Below are 12,639 nucleotides of genomic sequence, written 5' to 3'. Positions count from 1 at the left end.
CAAGAACACTTAAAGTATACTTATAGACTTGGGGCAAGTGTGAGTATGGAATAATTTCCCTTGAAGCATTTGTCGATGAAGGCATATATGAGAGTGGGTATTGAAAGGGCGAGGGCCTCGCTATGCGATACCCAACTCGCCCTAGGCGTGTGTACATACTCCTCCATGGAAACTCAACTCAACCCTTTGTAGACAAGGGCCTCACATAGTGAGACCCAACTCACTAGATGTCCAGCAATCTTCGGTGCCCCAAGAGCAACACTCATCGACACGCCCCTCGGTAGGCAAGGGCCTTGCGAAGCCCAACTCTTTAGGTTTATAGCAATCTTCGGTGCCCCCAAGATCAAGACTCGTCAACATGCCCCTTGGTAAGCAAGGGCCTCGCTATCCGAGGCCCAATTCACTAGATGCCTAACACTCTTTCATGCCTCAAGATCAAGACTCCTCAGCACAAGGCCTAAGGTATCATATGCCTTGGCATGAGGCCCGTGTAGCGAGGCGCTGCATGCCCTGTCATAAGATCGATACGCAGTAGGGCCCCACTATCCAAGGCCTATTTCACGAAGGTGCATCAACATGGAAACCTTGTGTAGGAAATATGTTCTATGTTAATGAAGATCCCATGATACTCTCCAATACTTAGCTAAATATCAAGAAGCTTGGAGAGAATTTGTATCTTCCAAATGAAAGAATGACCAACAAGTACAAGGCACGCATACGAGTACGGGATATACAGCTATAAAGGTGGCATATGTGTGACCTGACGTCCGTATCCGACATGCAGTGGTGGCACGAATTAGTATGAGAAGTGGTGACATGCTTTGCATACCCCTGACCATATATCAGAGGCGACGCCATGACCCTCTGTACCATTACGTTCTGCACCACTACCCTGACAATGTACCTACGTATGATCTTGTCCCTTGGGACCACCATGTACCAGGGGCCATTAGTGCCCAGCTATAAATAAACCCCCATTCCTCATAATAAGGGATTGGAAAATTCTTTGTATGCTCAGACAATTAAGAAAGATACGGTTTTTACTCCATTGTAGTTCTGCATCTTTCTCCTTCAAGTTCTTTCTCTCTTCCTTCTACACAGTTTTTGCAACACACTTTGAGTTTTCCGATCGTATATCGTTGACGAGTTCTCACCATCAACATTAATTATAACATTTTTAATTTAACAAATGTAGAGAGATTTTTTTACTAGCCAAATATTATTTTAACTAAAATAGAGAGTGTGATTGGAGTAGGTCATACAAAAGTTACTAGCTATTTTAACTTTAAAAAAAAAAAAAAGTAGAGAGCTCACTTGGAGATGCACTTAAGTAGATTGACTCCTTTCTTTTTCTTATTTTGAGTTCAATTTATTTTGTCATGGCACTTATTATTACTATTATACTTTTGTTAGTTAAGTAGTGTAGATTCCCTGAATATTTACTTAACTAGCTAGATAATAGTAGTAGTAGTAGTTAGTATTAGTTTGTAGTATATTGTATTCCATGGATTTTGGTTCAAGTCGGGACATGATTGGAAATTCATAGCAATAGTTATGAATTTTATAACTTTAACATGTAGTTTAAGAATATTAATTATAACATAAGGTTTGATTAATATTGTTGGTCCTAGATGTATTATTTATTATAACCTAAGGTTTAGATAGAGCCAATAAGAATATGACACTTGTCATAAGCATGATTATTAGGGAGTTAGAGTTTGTTATTTTATGGTTAGTTAAGAAATTTGTGGATTAGGTTGTTATTTAGATAATTAAATAGATTTTCTCGTAACTTTAGGGTACTGTAACTTCCAACCTATTTTTGACCCAGTAATATTATGAATTTTGAAAAATATTATTTCTGGAAAGTTGTAGATAATTGAATTCTCTTTGTAACGGTATAAAGATAGTCTAAATCGAAGTCCTACAGCTCCAATTATGTTAATTTTACTACAGATGAGTTTAGAGTTACGAGATTTAGGAAGTTAGAAGTTAGGATTCTATTTTTTTATTTTTATTTTTAATTTTTAAAACAAGGATTGACTCCTTAGACTTTCCTTTGAACGATTTTACCGAGTCCTAAGCCATTGACTAGAGAATATTCAAATATTGCAATTAAATTCATTATTTTTATTAAAAGCCAAAAAGAAGATCTTTATTCCCAGAACTCTATAAATAGGACTAAGAACCCAGCCCTTCTCCTCACTCTTCAGCTGTGATCAGACTCCAAGGTGCTAGTACTACCATAGAGTGATAAACACTTGGGTTGGGAAAAATCTTTGTCATTCCTAAGCTTTATAAAATACTTGGGAAGTGAGGTTTAGTGTATTTCGATATTGGAGTTAGACCAATCCATAAGGTCAACTAAGGTACTCTTATTCATTAAGTCCAATTCTTTAAAACTCTTTAGTTTTCTTTAGTTCCTTTTATTCAGATCCTAACTTTCGTTATTGGTTCTTGATTAGGTTCTTGAAACTTAAGTTCTTTCTTGGTAAGTTTCTTCTTCATGGTTTAGTTTTCACACTAATTCTTTATTCTTTAGAAATACTCACCATTTGTATTGTTGGTTTTAGGAGTTTTCCAAATCCCGTCCTTGTTCTCATATCCCAGTGTTGGTAAGGAAAATAGGATAGATTTTATGTGTGCTTATATGTTATGTTATGTTATGTTATATGTTTATGCTATGATATGTATATGTATGATATGTTTTAGTTATTGGGTATATGTTTTGTTTAGATAACAAGCATATAATTTGTTTAGATAATAAATAACTTGTTTAGATAACAAGTCCCAATAGTATATTCCTTGGGCATATGATTTGATTAGATAACAGGCCCCATAAATTTATATGACTTGTTTAGATAACAAGCCCTGTAGAATTATGAGCATATGATTGCCTAGCTAGCAAGCCCCAAGATGTATGATGACCATTATAATAGATGTTTTTGTAGCCATATATTTTATAATGTATGCTTATGATATATGATATATGTTTTAGATAGTCTTATGTTCTTTTATATTATTTGATGTAGTCTTATGCTTATGTTTACGATGTATGTTTTGTTTTTAGTAGATTTTTGTTGCTGGGCATTAGGCTCATTCCTTTATTTTAGTGTGATGCAGGAAAATGATTATGGAGGCGGAAGGATTCTTGGTAGCATGACATGTGTGTTGAGGATGAATGGAATGGATGTGCTGCATGTCGATCAAGGATGACGTTTGTTTTAGTCTTTTGAAATATGTCTCTTTTGTAATTCCGCATTCAAATTTTTTTTTGAACTTGTTTTTAAAGCTATGGTTTATATTTTGTAAACAATGGGATCCGATACCATATCACATTTTATTTTACATTTTTAATAAAGACATATTATTTCTTATATTTTGGGTTTTCAATAAAGGCATGTTATTTCTTATGTTTGTATCGAAATATTAGCTATGTCTAGTAGTTTTAATTGTCCAAGATCTTAGAAATAGTAGGGTCATTACAATTTGTATCAAAGCAACAGTCCATTTACATGAAGTTCTCCTTGATACACACGCTCAAGCTCCAAATCTAACTGCCAATGTAAGTTTTTATGTTATAGTTGTTATGATTATGTGTATTAGCCCTTATGTTTTCAATTAAGAATATTTATAAATTCGTTTTTTTCGTTATTTATTTTATTTATTATCTTTGCATTTACGATTGTATATAGTGAAAACCTTTTTTTCAAATAAATATCATTGTTATTTTTGAATGACATGTATGAGTTTGATTTTCTTTTACAATCATAATAAATAATAAATTTAATAAATAATGACTAAGCTCGGTGATGGTGGATACAAATCAATGAATCGGGTTCTCTATATTGAGAGTTAGGGGGCCATAGTAGTGGGAACGATTTTACTAATCCCAACCCTCCCACGATATGGTTAACTTTGGAACAACGATGAGTTTCGAGCCTGAGAATTAAGTCATATAGGATAATTAGAAACACACTTAAAAAATAATAAAGATGGCTTTTTTTTCTAAGTATAGAAACACACCATAATTCAAAGAAGGCTTATAAAAATTTTCATAAGAAGTCATAATTAATATGTCCGAGTTATGTTTGCTTAGATTAAGTTTTTGCCTTAGAGCTTATTAGGGTAAGTTCTAATATGCTTTCTCGACTATTAGAATTTTGCTAAGGATGTCGCTCAGAAGGTATGTACGCACAAACGCTAATGCATCCAATGCCGCTCCTGAGAGCAATGAAGCCCCTCTAGTTCACAGAAGGGTAGTGCGTTCTACCGCCAACCGAAGCGCACCGCAGCCGCCGCCGGTTGACAACACCGTAGAAATTTCAAAACTATGACAACAAGTGGAGGAATTACTACAGTAACAGCGACAACAGCCTCAGCCTCCGTCGCAATCAAAGCCTCAACAAATGGCTCAAGTACCCCATCAAGTAGGTCCTTATGGGGGATGGCCAATGGTGAACCATGCGCCATACCCAGCTCAACACATGGAGCCAATCTATGAGCGGTTTCGTAAGCAACACGCTCCAAACTTTGAAGGGACAACAGACCCCTTTGAGGCAGAAGAATGGCTCATAAATGTAGAGTCGATCCTAGTGCATATGAATCTCGGCAATGCGGACCGCATATCTTGCGTTTCGTCTCTGCTTAAGAAGGATGCTAGAATATGGTGGGACTTAGTTCAGCAGACTAACGATGTCGCCACCATGACATGGACAAGATTTTTGGAGCTATTCCACAAGAAGTATTACAACTCGGCAGTCATCGCTACAAGGGTCGAGGAGTTAGCTAGTTTGAAGCAGGGGAACTTGACGATAGTAGAATATGCTCCGCAGTTCGACAAATTAACCAAGTTTGCACCAGAGATGGTTCCAACTGACTTTCTAAGGGTGACCAAGTTCGTTAGAGGACATAGACCAAAGATTGAGATAGGAGTTAAGCTAGCAAACCCGGGAAATACTACCTATGCCGATGTTCTAGAAACGGAAATATAAGTAAAAAGGCTTCAGGCGAATGTTTGTAAGGAGAAGGCTAGTAAGCCTGAGCCTAAATAGTAGGGTAAACCTCAGAATGGTCGGAACAACCACAACAATAGTCGTCAACATAGCATTAGTAATAGTAATGGTCAGAAGAGAAGGCATCCAGATGATAAGCAGGCCAATGGTGATAAAAGAGCACGGACAAACAATGGAGGCAATAAGTCGGTTATGTAGAATACTCGCAATGCTCTAAGTGCCAAAAGAAACATCTTGGGGAATGTCATGCAAACATCAAGGGATGCTTCAGCAGTGGTCAGGAAGGTCACTGAAGGAGGCAGTGTCCCCAGCTCAAGCAAGAGGAGAAAATGGACAATACAATGGTTCCTGCCAGGGTATTTGCTTTAACCCGAGGGTAAGCTAATGCTAGCAATAAATTGGTTACAGGTTAGAATTCTATCCTCAATAATGTATATTTTGTATTATTTGATTCGGGAGCAATATACTCGTATATCTTGTTAGGAATGATATAGAAATTAGACAAACCCTGTAGAACTAGGTTTGTGACATAGCTGCCTTCGGGTAAAATAGTCCTATCATTATGGATAGTACGAGGCGTACCAATGAAAATCGAGGACATAGAACTATAAGGAGACTTGATAGAGCTGGAAATCAAAGACTTCAACATGATATTAGGCATGGACGGGCTAGCAAGGCATGGCGGAACCATTGATAGCAGATGTAAGCAAGTGATGTTCGAGACTCCTGACATTCAGAAACAATGCTATATGGGAAAAGTTTTAGGACTACATACGCCGCTTATTTCATCTCTCAAAGCTCAGAGGATGATAGAAAAGGATGTTACGCATTCTTAGCCAACGTTACAGAAGTGGTAAAGGAAACACCACTAAAAGTTGGAGACTTCCACATTGTAAAGGAATTCCAAGAGGTATCTCTTGGCAACTAGCAGGATTGCCGCCGACACGAGAGATAGACTTCACAATCGAACTAGTACTGAGCACCAAGCCATTCGCTATGGGGAGCACAGGTTCTATTTGTGAAGAAGAAGGACGGAAGTATGCATATGTGTATAGATTATCACGAGCTGAATAAGGTGACAATTAAAAATAAGTACCCGCTACCCCGACTTGATGACTTGTTTGATCAACTCCAAGGGGTAACCATGTTTTCAAAGATTGATCTACGGACCGGGTATCACAACTCAAAGTATGAGAAGAAGATAATCCCAAGATGGCTTTTAAGAACTCGTTATGGACATTACGAGTTTTTAGTTGTCTTTTGGTCTTACAACGCTCCAACCTTTTTTTGGATTTAATGAATAGGGTCTTTATGGATTATTTGGATGAATTTTTCGTAGTGTTCATCGACGATATCTTGGTGTACTCAAAGGACAAAGTTGAACATGAGGAGCATTTAAGGTTGATGTTGTTACGACTAAAGGAGCATCAACTTTACGCCAAGTTCAAAAAGTACGAAATTTGGCTTTCACAAGTAACATTCCTCAGGCACATAGTATCCAAGGAAGGATTTGCAGTAGGCCCATCTAAGGTAGAGGCTGTAAAGATTGGCCAAGACCAAAGAATATGTCTAAGGTAAGAAGTTTTCTAGGACTAGCAGGTTAATATTGGAGGTTCATAGAAGGCTTTTCTAAGATACCCACTCCCCTTACCTACCTGACCCGGAAACAACAAAGGTTCAACTGGACTGATAAGTATGAAGAGAGATTCTAGTTGCTTAAGGATATGCTTAGCACCAATACTTTGTGTACCGATACCCAATGATAAGTTTGTAGTCTATTGCGATGCAAGGATTGGGTTGTGCGCTGATGCAGAATGATAAGGTGATAGCCTGAGCCTCAAGGCAAACGTAGTTGTTGATGCGCTAACTAGGAAGAAGTATGGAAGTCTAGCATCATTAATTGGAATAGAAAAGCCGCTACAGTAGGAGCTGATCAATGTTGGAATAGAAGTAGTCATTGGTAAACTGGCTAACTTGTCCATCCAGTCAAGTCTGTTAGAAAATATACGGATTGGGCAAGGGCATGATGACACATTAGTAGCACATATGAAGGCAAGGCCACAGATTTCTCAATATCAGGATTGGGGTTATTAAGATATAAGGATCGGGTATGCGTGCCAAATGATCAAGAGGCTTAAGATGAATACTTTAGAAGAAGCGCACAATACCCCATACTCAATTCACCCAAGGTCGACCAAGATGACTCACGACCTTAAGGCGTTATATTGGTGGCCAGGAATGAAGAAAGATATAGCGGAGTATGTGTCTAAATGCTTGGTATGCCTGCAAGTGAAAGAAAAACATCAGCGGCCTGCAAGCATATTGCAACCACTTAGCATTCCATAATGGAAATGGGATGATATGGCCATAGATTTCGTGACGGGTTTGCCACGAACAAGTAAGCAGCATGATTCGGCTTGGATAGTAATAGATAGATTAACCAAGTCAGTTCATTTCCTATCTGTTAAGACTCCGTACACAACAGACCAATACATAGACGTTTAAGTCCAAGAAATAGTACGACTACATAGAATCTCTAAGACAATATTATTCTATAGAGGATCAGTGTTTACATCGAGATCTTGGAGTAAGTATTTGCCGCTGATAGAATTCTCCTACAACAATAGCTACTAGTCAACAATCAGGATGGCACCCTACAAGCTACTTTATAGAAGAAGGGTCGATCGCCGTTGCATTAGGACGAGGTAGGAGAAAGGCAACTACTTGGACCTAAAGTTGTTAGAGGAGCCCACACTACAACAAAAAAGGTCATTTGCGTCAGTTTATAACTGCCACAATTGACTTTTTGCATCAGTTTGATATGTGACGCAATTGCCCATGACGCAAACCAGAGTGTCATTTGCGTCAGTGGGGCACTGTCACAAACTGGCATTTGTGGCAGTGTCCCACTGACGCAAACTCTTGGCATTTGCGTCCATGGGGCACTACCACAAATGCCAGTTTGTGACAGTGCCCCACTGACACAAATGACACTCTGGTTTGCGTCAGTGGGGCACTACCACAAATGTTAAAAATGAGTATTTTTTGTGTCATTGGGCACTATCACATAAAGTATTAACCAGGGAAATTGCAAATGTTTATGCCAATTTCCCTGGCCTATTTTGATAAAAAAAAAATCAGCACCAGAAACAAAAAAACAGCAGTATGAACTAAAAAATAGTAGTATGAACAGAAAAACAACTGTATAAATTTTTTTAAACATTTATCTAGAGTTAACATTTGTGATCAAAACTATAAAAGTAATTCAGATATCAAAGTTAATATATGTACTCTTGTGTGTTCTAAATTTCTAAGTATTAAACCTACTTAAATTAAAATTTCCTCACCAACTTGCTCATTTGATAATTAAGATACGCCATAATTGATTCAGTCCACTCATCTCGTATCTCGTTGATTTCGTCAGCCGAATATGAACTCGTATTCGTAAACTAATTAGAAAATATTAAAAATAATAAGTTAGAAATCATCCAAATAAAATCATGAACGATAGCTTAAATGAAAATTAAAAAGGAAAATAATACCTCATTTTTCAAGTAGGCCTTCGGTCTAGGCTGTGAAATCAAGTCTCTAGAAAATCTCATAATGTAAAAGCCACACTCGGTTGGCCCAGTCTGGTTTCGACACTATTACAACATAGTTATCCAAAGTTAAGTATTATATTTAGTAAGTTATTATACTAGAAATATGTCAAAAAGTTGAATACGATAAGTAATATAATTTACTTACCTTAGGAACACAAACTTTTAGATTGATTGACTCTTTTAGTCTTCGGTGTGTATCATATTGATCCAACGCCCTACACACAATATTACTATTTACCCATATATGTGTTTGAAATAAAATCATAAATTAATTAAGTAATATGAAAAACTTACATGATAATTATCTCCTTGATTTCCATACGGAAATTTGAGTTTACAGGATCCAAAAAAGCCATCGAATGACTGTGTGGCTGAATTAGTACTAACATTCAATGAAATACAATAAAAAAAAATTGTGCAAGATATTTATCAATAAACAAAATATAAGAATATAAAATTAAGTTGACTTACTTTTTTTTCCAAGGACAAATTAGAAACTGTGTCTCTAGCTCCATCTGTAGAAACCGATCAAAGAGATTTTTAGCACATATTTCATTGGTTCCTGTATTAGTGGACACTAAAGCGGGATGCATGAAAGTGTACATGTGGTTCAATCCCTTTGTTTGCACCAAATCATCGAGGAAGCTACATATAATTAAAAATGTTAATAAACTATTAAATTTCCAGTTAAACTAAATAAACTAAAAGATTATAAATACCATTGTACCTCATATATAATGCTAGCTCAATCTGTCCAATCATCTCATAGTTACAAAAGTGGAGGATATCATCTTTCCCTAACAGAGCGATAGTTTGGAATCCAAATACCCTTTCAACAATTGGATTTTCTACCACACGGTCAGCTTTCCATTTATCAATAAACTTCACCAAACACTTCAATATTCTTGTGATAGGCACTTATGTAGGCTCCTGTGTCAATGCCTCTATTCTTTTCTTTGATTGTCTTGGTTGTTGAGTAGAGGGCGCAAGTGGCTCTTTTGTTTGTTGATTAGTAAGAACTCAATGTTGTGGCCATCCAACATCATACCCGACTGCTTGTCCAACCAATGTATAACCTTCCATTGTAAGCGGATATGGTAAACTAGCGCTCTCTTGAATGGCTACCTCAACTCTGACACGATAATTTCTAGAAGGCAGTTGAACGCTATGTATTTCTGTGCAACAGGTACTTTAAAGTTTCCCATCTGCAACTATATTTTGTGTAGAACCAAGACACAACTTACAATTAATCTGTTACATTCCAATTAATCTGTTAGACTTTTCGATAAACTAGTTTATTTTTACTGTATCAAATATATGCAATAATGAATTAATAAGAAACTATTACCTCATCAGGAAAATTTGACTGTGGTGGTGGGGGAGCACATGGTGCCTGCGTCGGTGGTGGTAGCTTTGAGGGTGGTCGGTGAGCTTATGATGTCCATGTTGGTGGTGGCGGAGCATGTTGTGCCTGTGTCGGTGGTGGAGGGGCATATGGTGTGTGTGGTGTGTTTGAGGTTCCTCCTACACCCAAACCAGATGCATTTGATGATCCAAATGCACCGCTCTGTTGAGATGCAATATGCGCCATCAACTAGTTTAACTTTTCCTCCTGTTGACGTGCCCTTTCTTCATATTGACACCATTTCTCTTCAAGGTCTTTATAACGAGCATCTTCCACACATTTTTGTTTGTGATTGAATCTGTTTGGTGGTGGGACATGAAAAAATTGACGGGGAGCGACATATGCACCGAGCCCCCCTAACACGTCCCCCATGCTCTGGAGTGCCTAATGCCATTGTTAGTATATCGTTGAACCTTCCTCCACCAACTCACCTTCTGCTACTTTTTGCCTGTATTCCGCCTATATACATAGTAAATAAATCGATTAGAATTTAACACACACATAAATCATTACAATTATTTTTAAAAATCAAAGAACACTTATAATCTTCTTGACCACATCTCGAGCTACTTCATCAATAACTTCTCGATTCTTGTTCATCTGTGCCCGTGTCCACATCTCAGCTCTGTCATATTCGATCAACTCATGACCCAATTCCTCTTCCATTCGTTTCTCTACCAGTACATAACCACCACGCCCTGAGTGATGTGGATACTTGTTCTGAGCCCAAGCATTTTGTTTTTGTTTTCTCATCTCTTCCCAGTCTGGGGTTAGTCTTTTTGCAACAAAATTTTTCCAATCTTTAGGTTTATAATACTCGATGTAGTCTGATGGCGGCTTGGCAAGAAGCTCAGGAGCTACATTCTTATATACATATATAAGTTCTTTTGTTAGTCTTGTTTTCCAGTTTCTCCATGTTTTTCCTGCTTCTTTGAGGACGTCTGTTTTAGAAGAATTTGGAAGTTCTAACGTTTCCTGCACAAACGAACCCAAAAATGTTAAACTTTTTTCAATATATTAATTCGTTATGATAAATTTAATATTCAATATTATAGCTTACCTGTATTTGACCCCATAAATTCTCTTTTTTATCCTTTGGCATTTGTTTCCAATTGTCGATATCTGAAGGAAGGGTTGTGCGTGATAGAAGACTGATGGTGCTGTTCATCTTGATCCCCCATTTTCCCATCGGTCGATCAAAACGATTGTACTCGACCTCATAATTGCGACCCTCACTTCTTGCTTTGAATACATCACTACAGTTTGATTTACCCCTATAATTCTTATGTTGTGTATTTGTTGGTGCGGTAGGATTAATCCCCTCCAAACCATTATCATTATCATCAACAAACGAATCGCCCTCTTCATCATATGATGGATCCATAATCAATGTACCTGCAATTAAGTAAACACAAATATTATCTGGTATAAACTTCACAAAATACATAAAAACAAAATCATAAAATTAATATACATACATTTAATTATCTACCCACAACCCTTCACCATTCTCGTGTATATAGTCATCATCATTATCAATGGTGACATCAATAGGCGGTGAATCAATGGTAAATGTTTCTTGTTCACGTATAATGTCATCGCTCCCAGACTCTTTGATCAAATAATCTTTCCGTTGACTTGTTACGACAACTGACCATCGAGCATCTACTGGATCACTCACATAAAATACTTGCTTGGCTTGTGATGCCATTATAAAGTGGTCAGATTTATGTCCTATTCGGTTTAAGTCCACCAGTGTGAATCCTAAGTCATTTGTTTTGACCCCATTATCACTTTTCACCCAATCACACAAAAAGACAGGAATTCGAATAGTCACATAATCTAGTTCCCAAATTTCTTTGATCATCCCATAAAACGTCATATCACAATTTATGGGATTTTTATCTTTGGAACTAGATATTTGAAAAGTCTGGGCGATAATAGTAAAACCACTATTTTGTGTCTTTCTAATATTATCACGTTCTACGGTGTTGAATTGAATACCGTGAATATAATAGCATTGATACTTAATTATACTCATTGAAGGACCTCGTGCTGTCCATTTTAGTATTTCAGACACTTTGTTTGTGGTGTTAATCAAAACCTAGAATACAATAAAATAAAACAAAGTATATTAAATTCTAACAAGCTAAAATACAATAACACTCAAACAAAAATAACATAAGTATTTTACCTCATTCTCGAACCAAGTGATGAAATTTTGATAATGTTCATCTTGTACCCATTTTTTATTTCGAGACTTATTAGTACAAGTAGTCTTGATCCAATTGAAATTTCCTCTTCAAGAAATATTATTTATATCGACAAACAAAATTCATTGCCAATATAATGAAAGAGAAAAATAAGATTGATCATGCATATGTATGAGAACTTACTCAATGTATGGTTGAACATCATCAATATTTTGTAAGACTAGGCGATGTGTTTCATCTCTATCAGATTTATTTACTTCAGAAACAACACCACCTCTACCACCTTTACTTATTTCAAACTCAATTTTAGAAAAAACATAGTCCAATGCTCGCAACACCTCATAAGTATTATGAGCAGAACTCCATTGCTTCTTCAACGATGTAGGATTCAACTATGCAACCCT

Source organism: Humulus lupulus, chromosome 3 (genome assembly GCF_963169125.1).
Source record: "Humulus lupulus chromosome 3, drHumLupu1.1, whole genome shotgun sequence".
NCBI lineage: Eukaryota > Viridiplantae > Streptophyta > Magnoliopsida > Rosales > Cannabaceae > Humulus > Humulus lupulus.
This window is presented reverse-complemented; position numbering follows the sequence as displayed.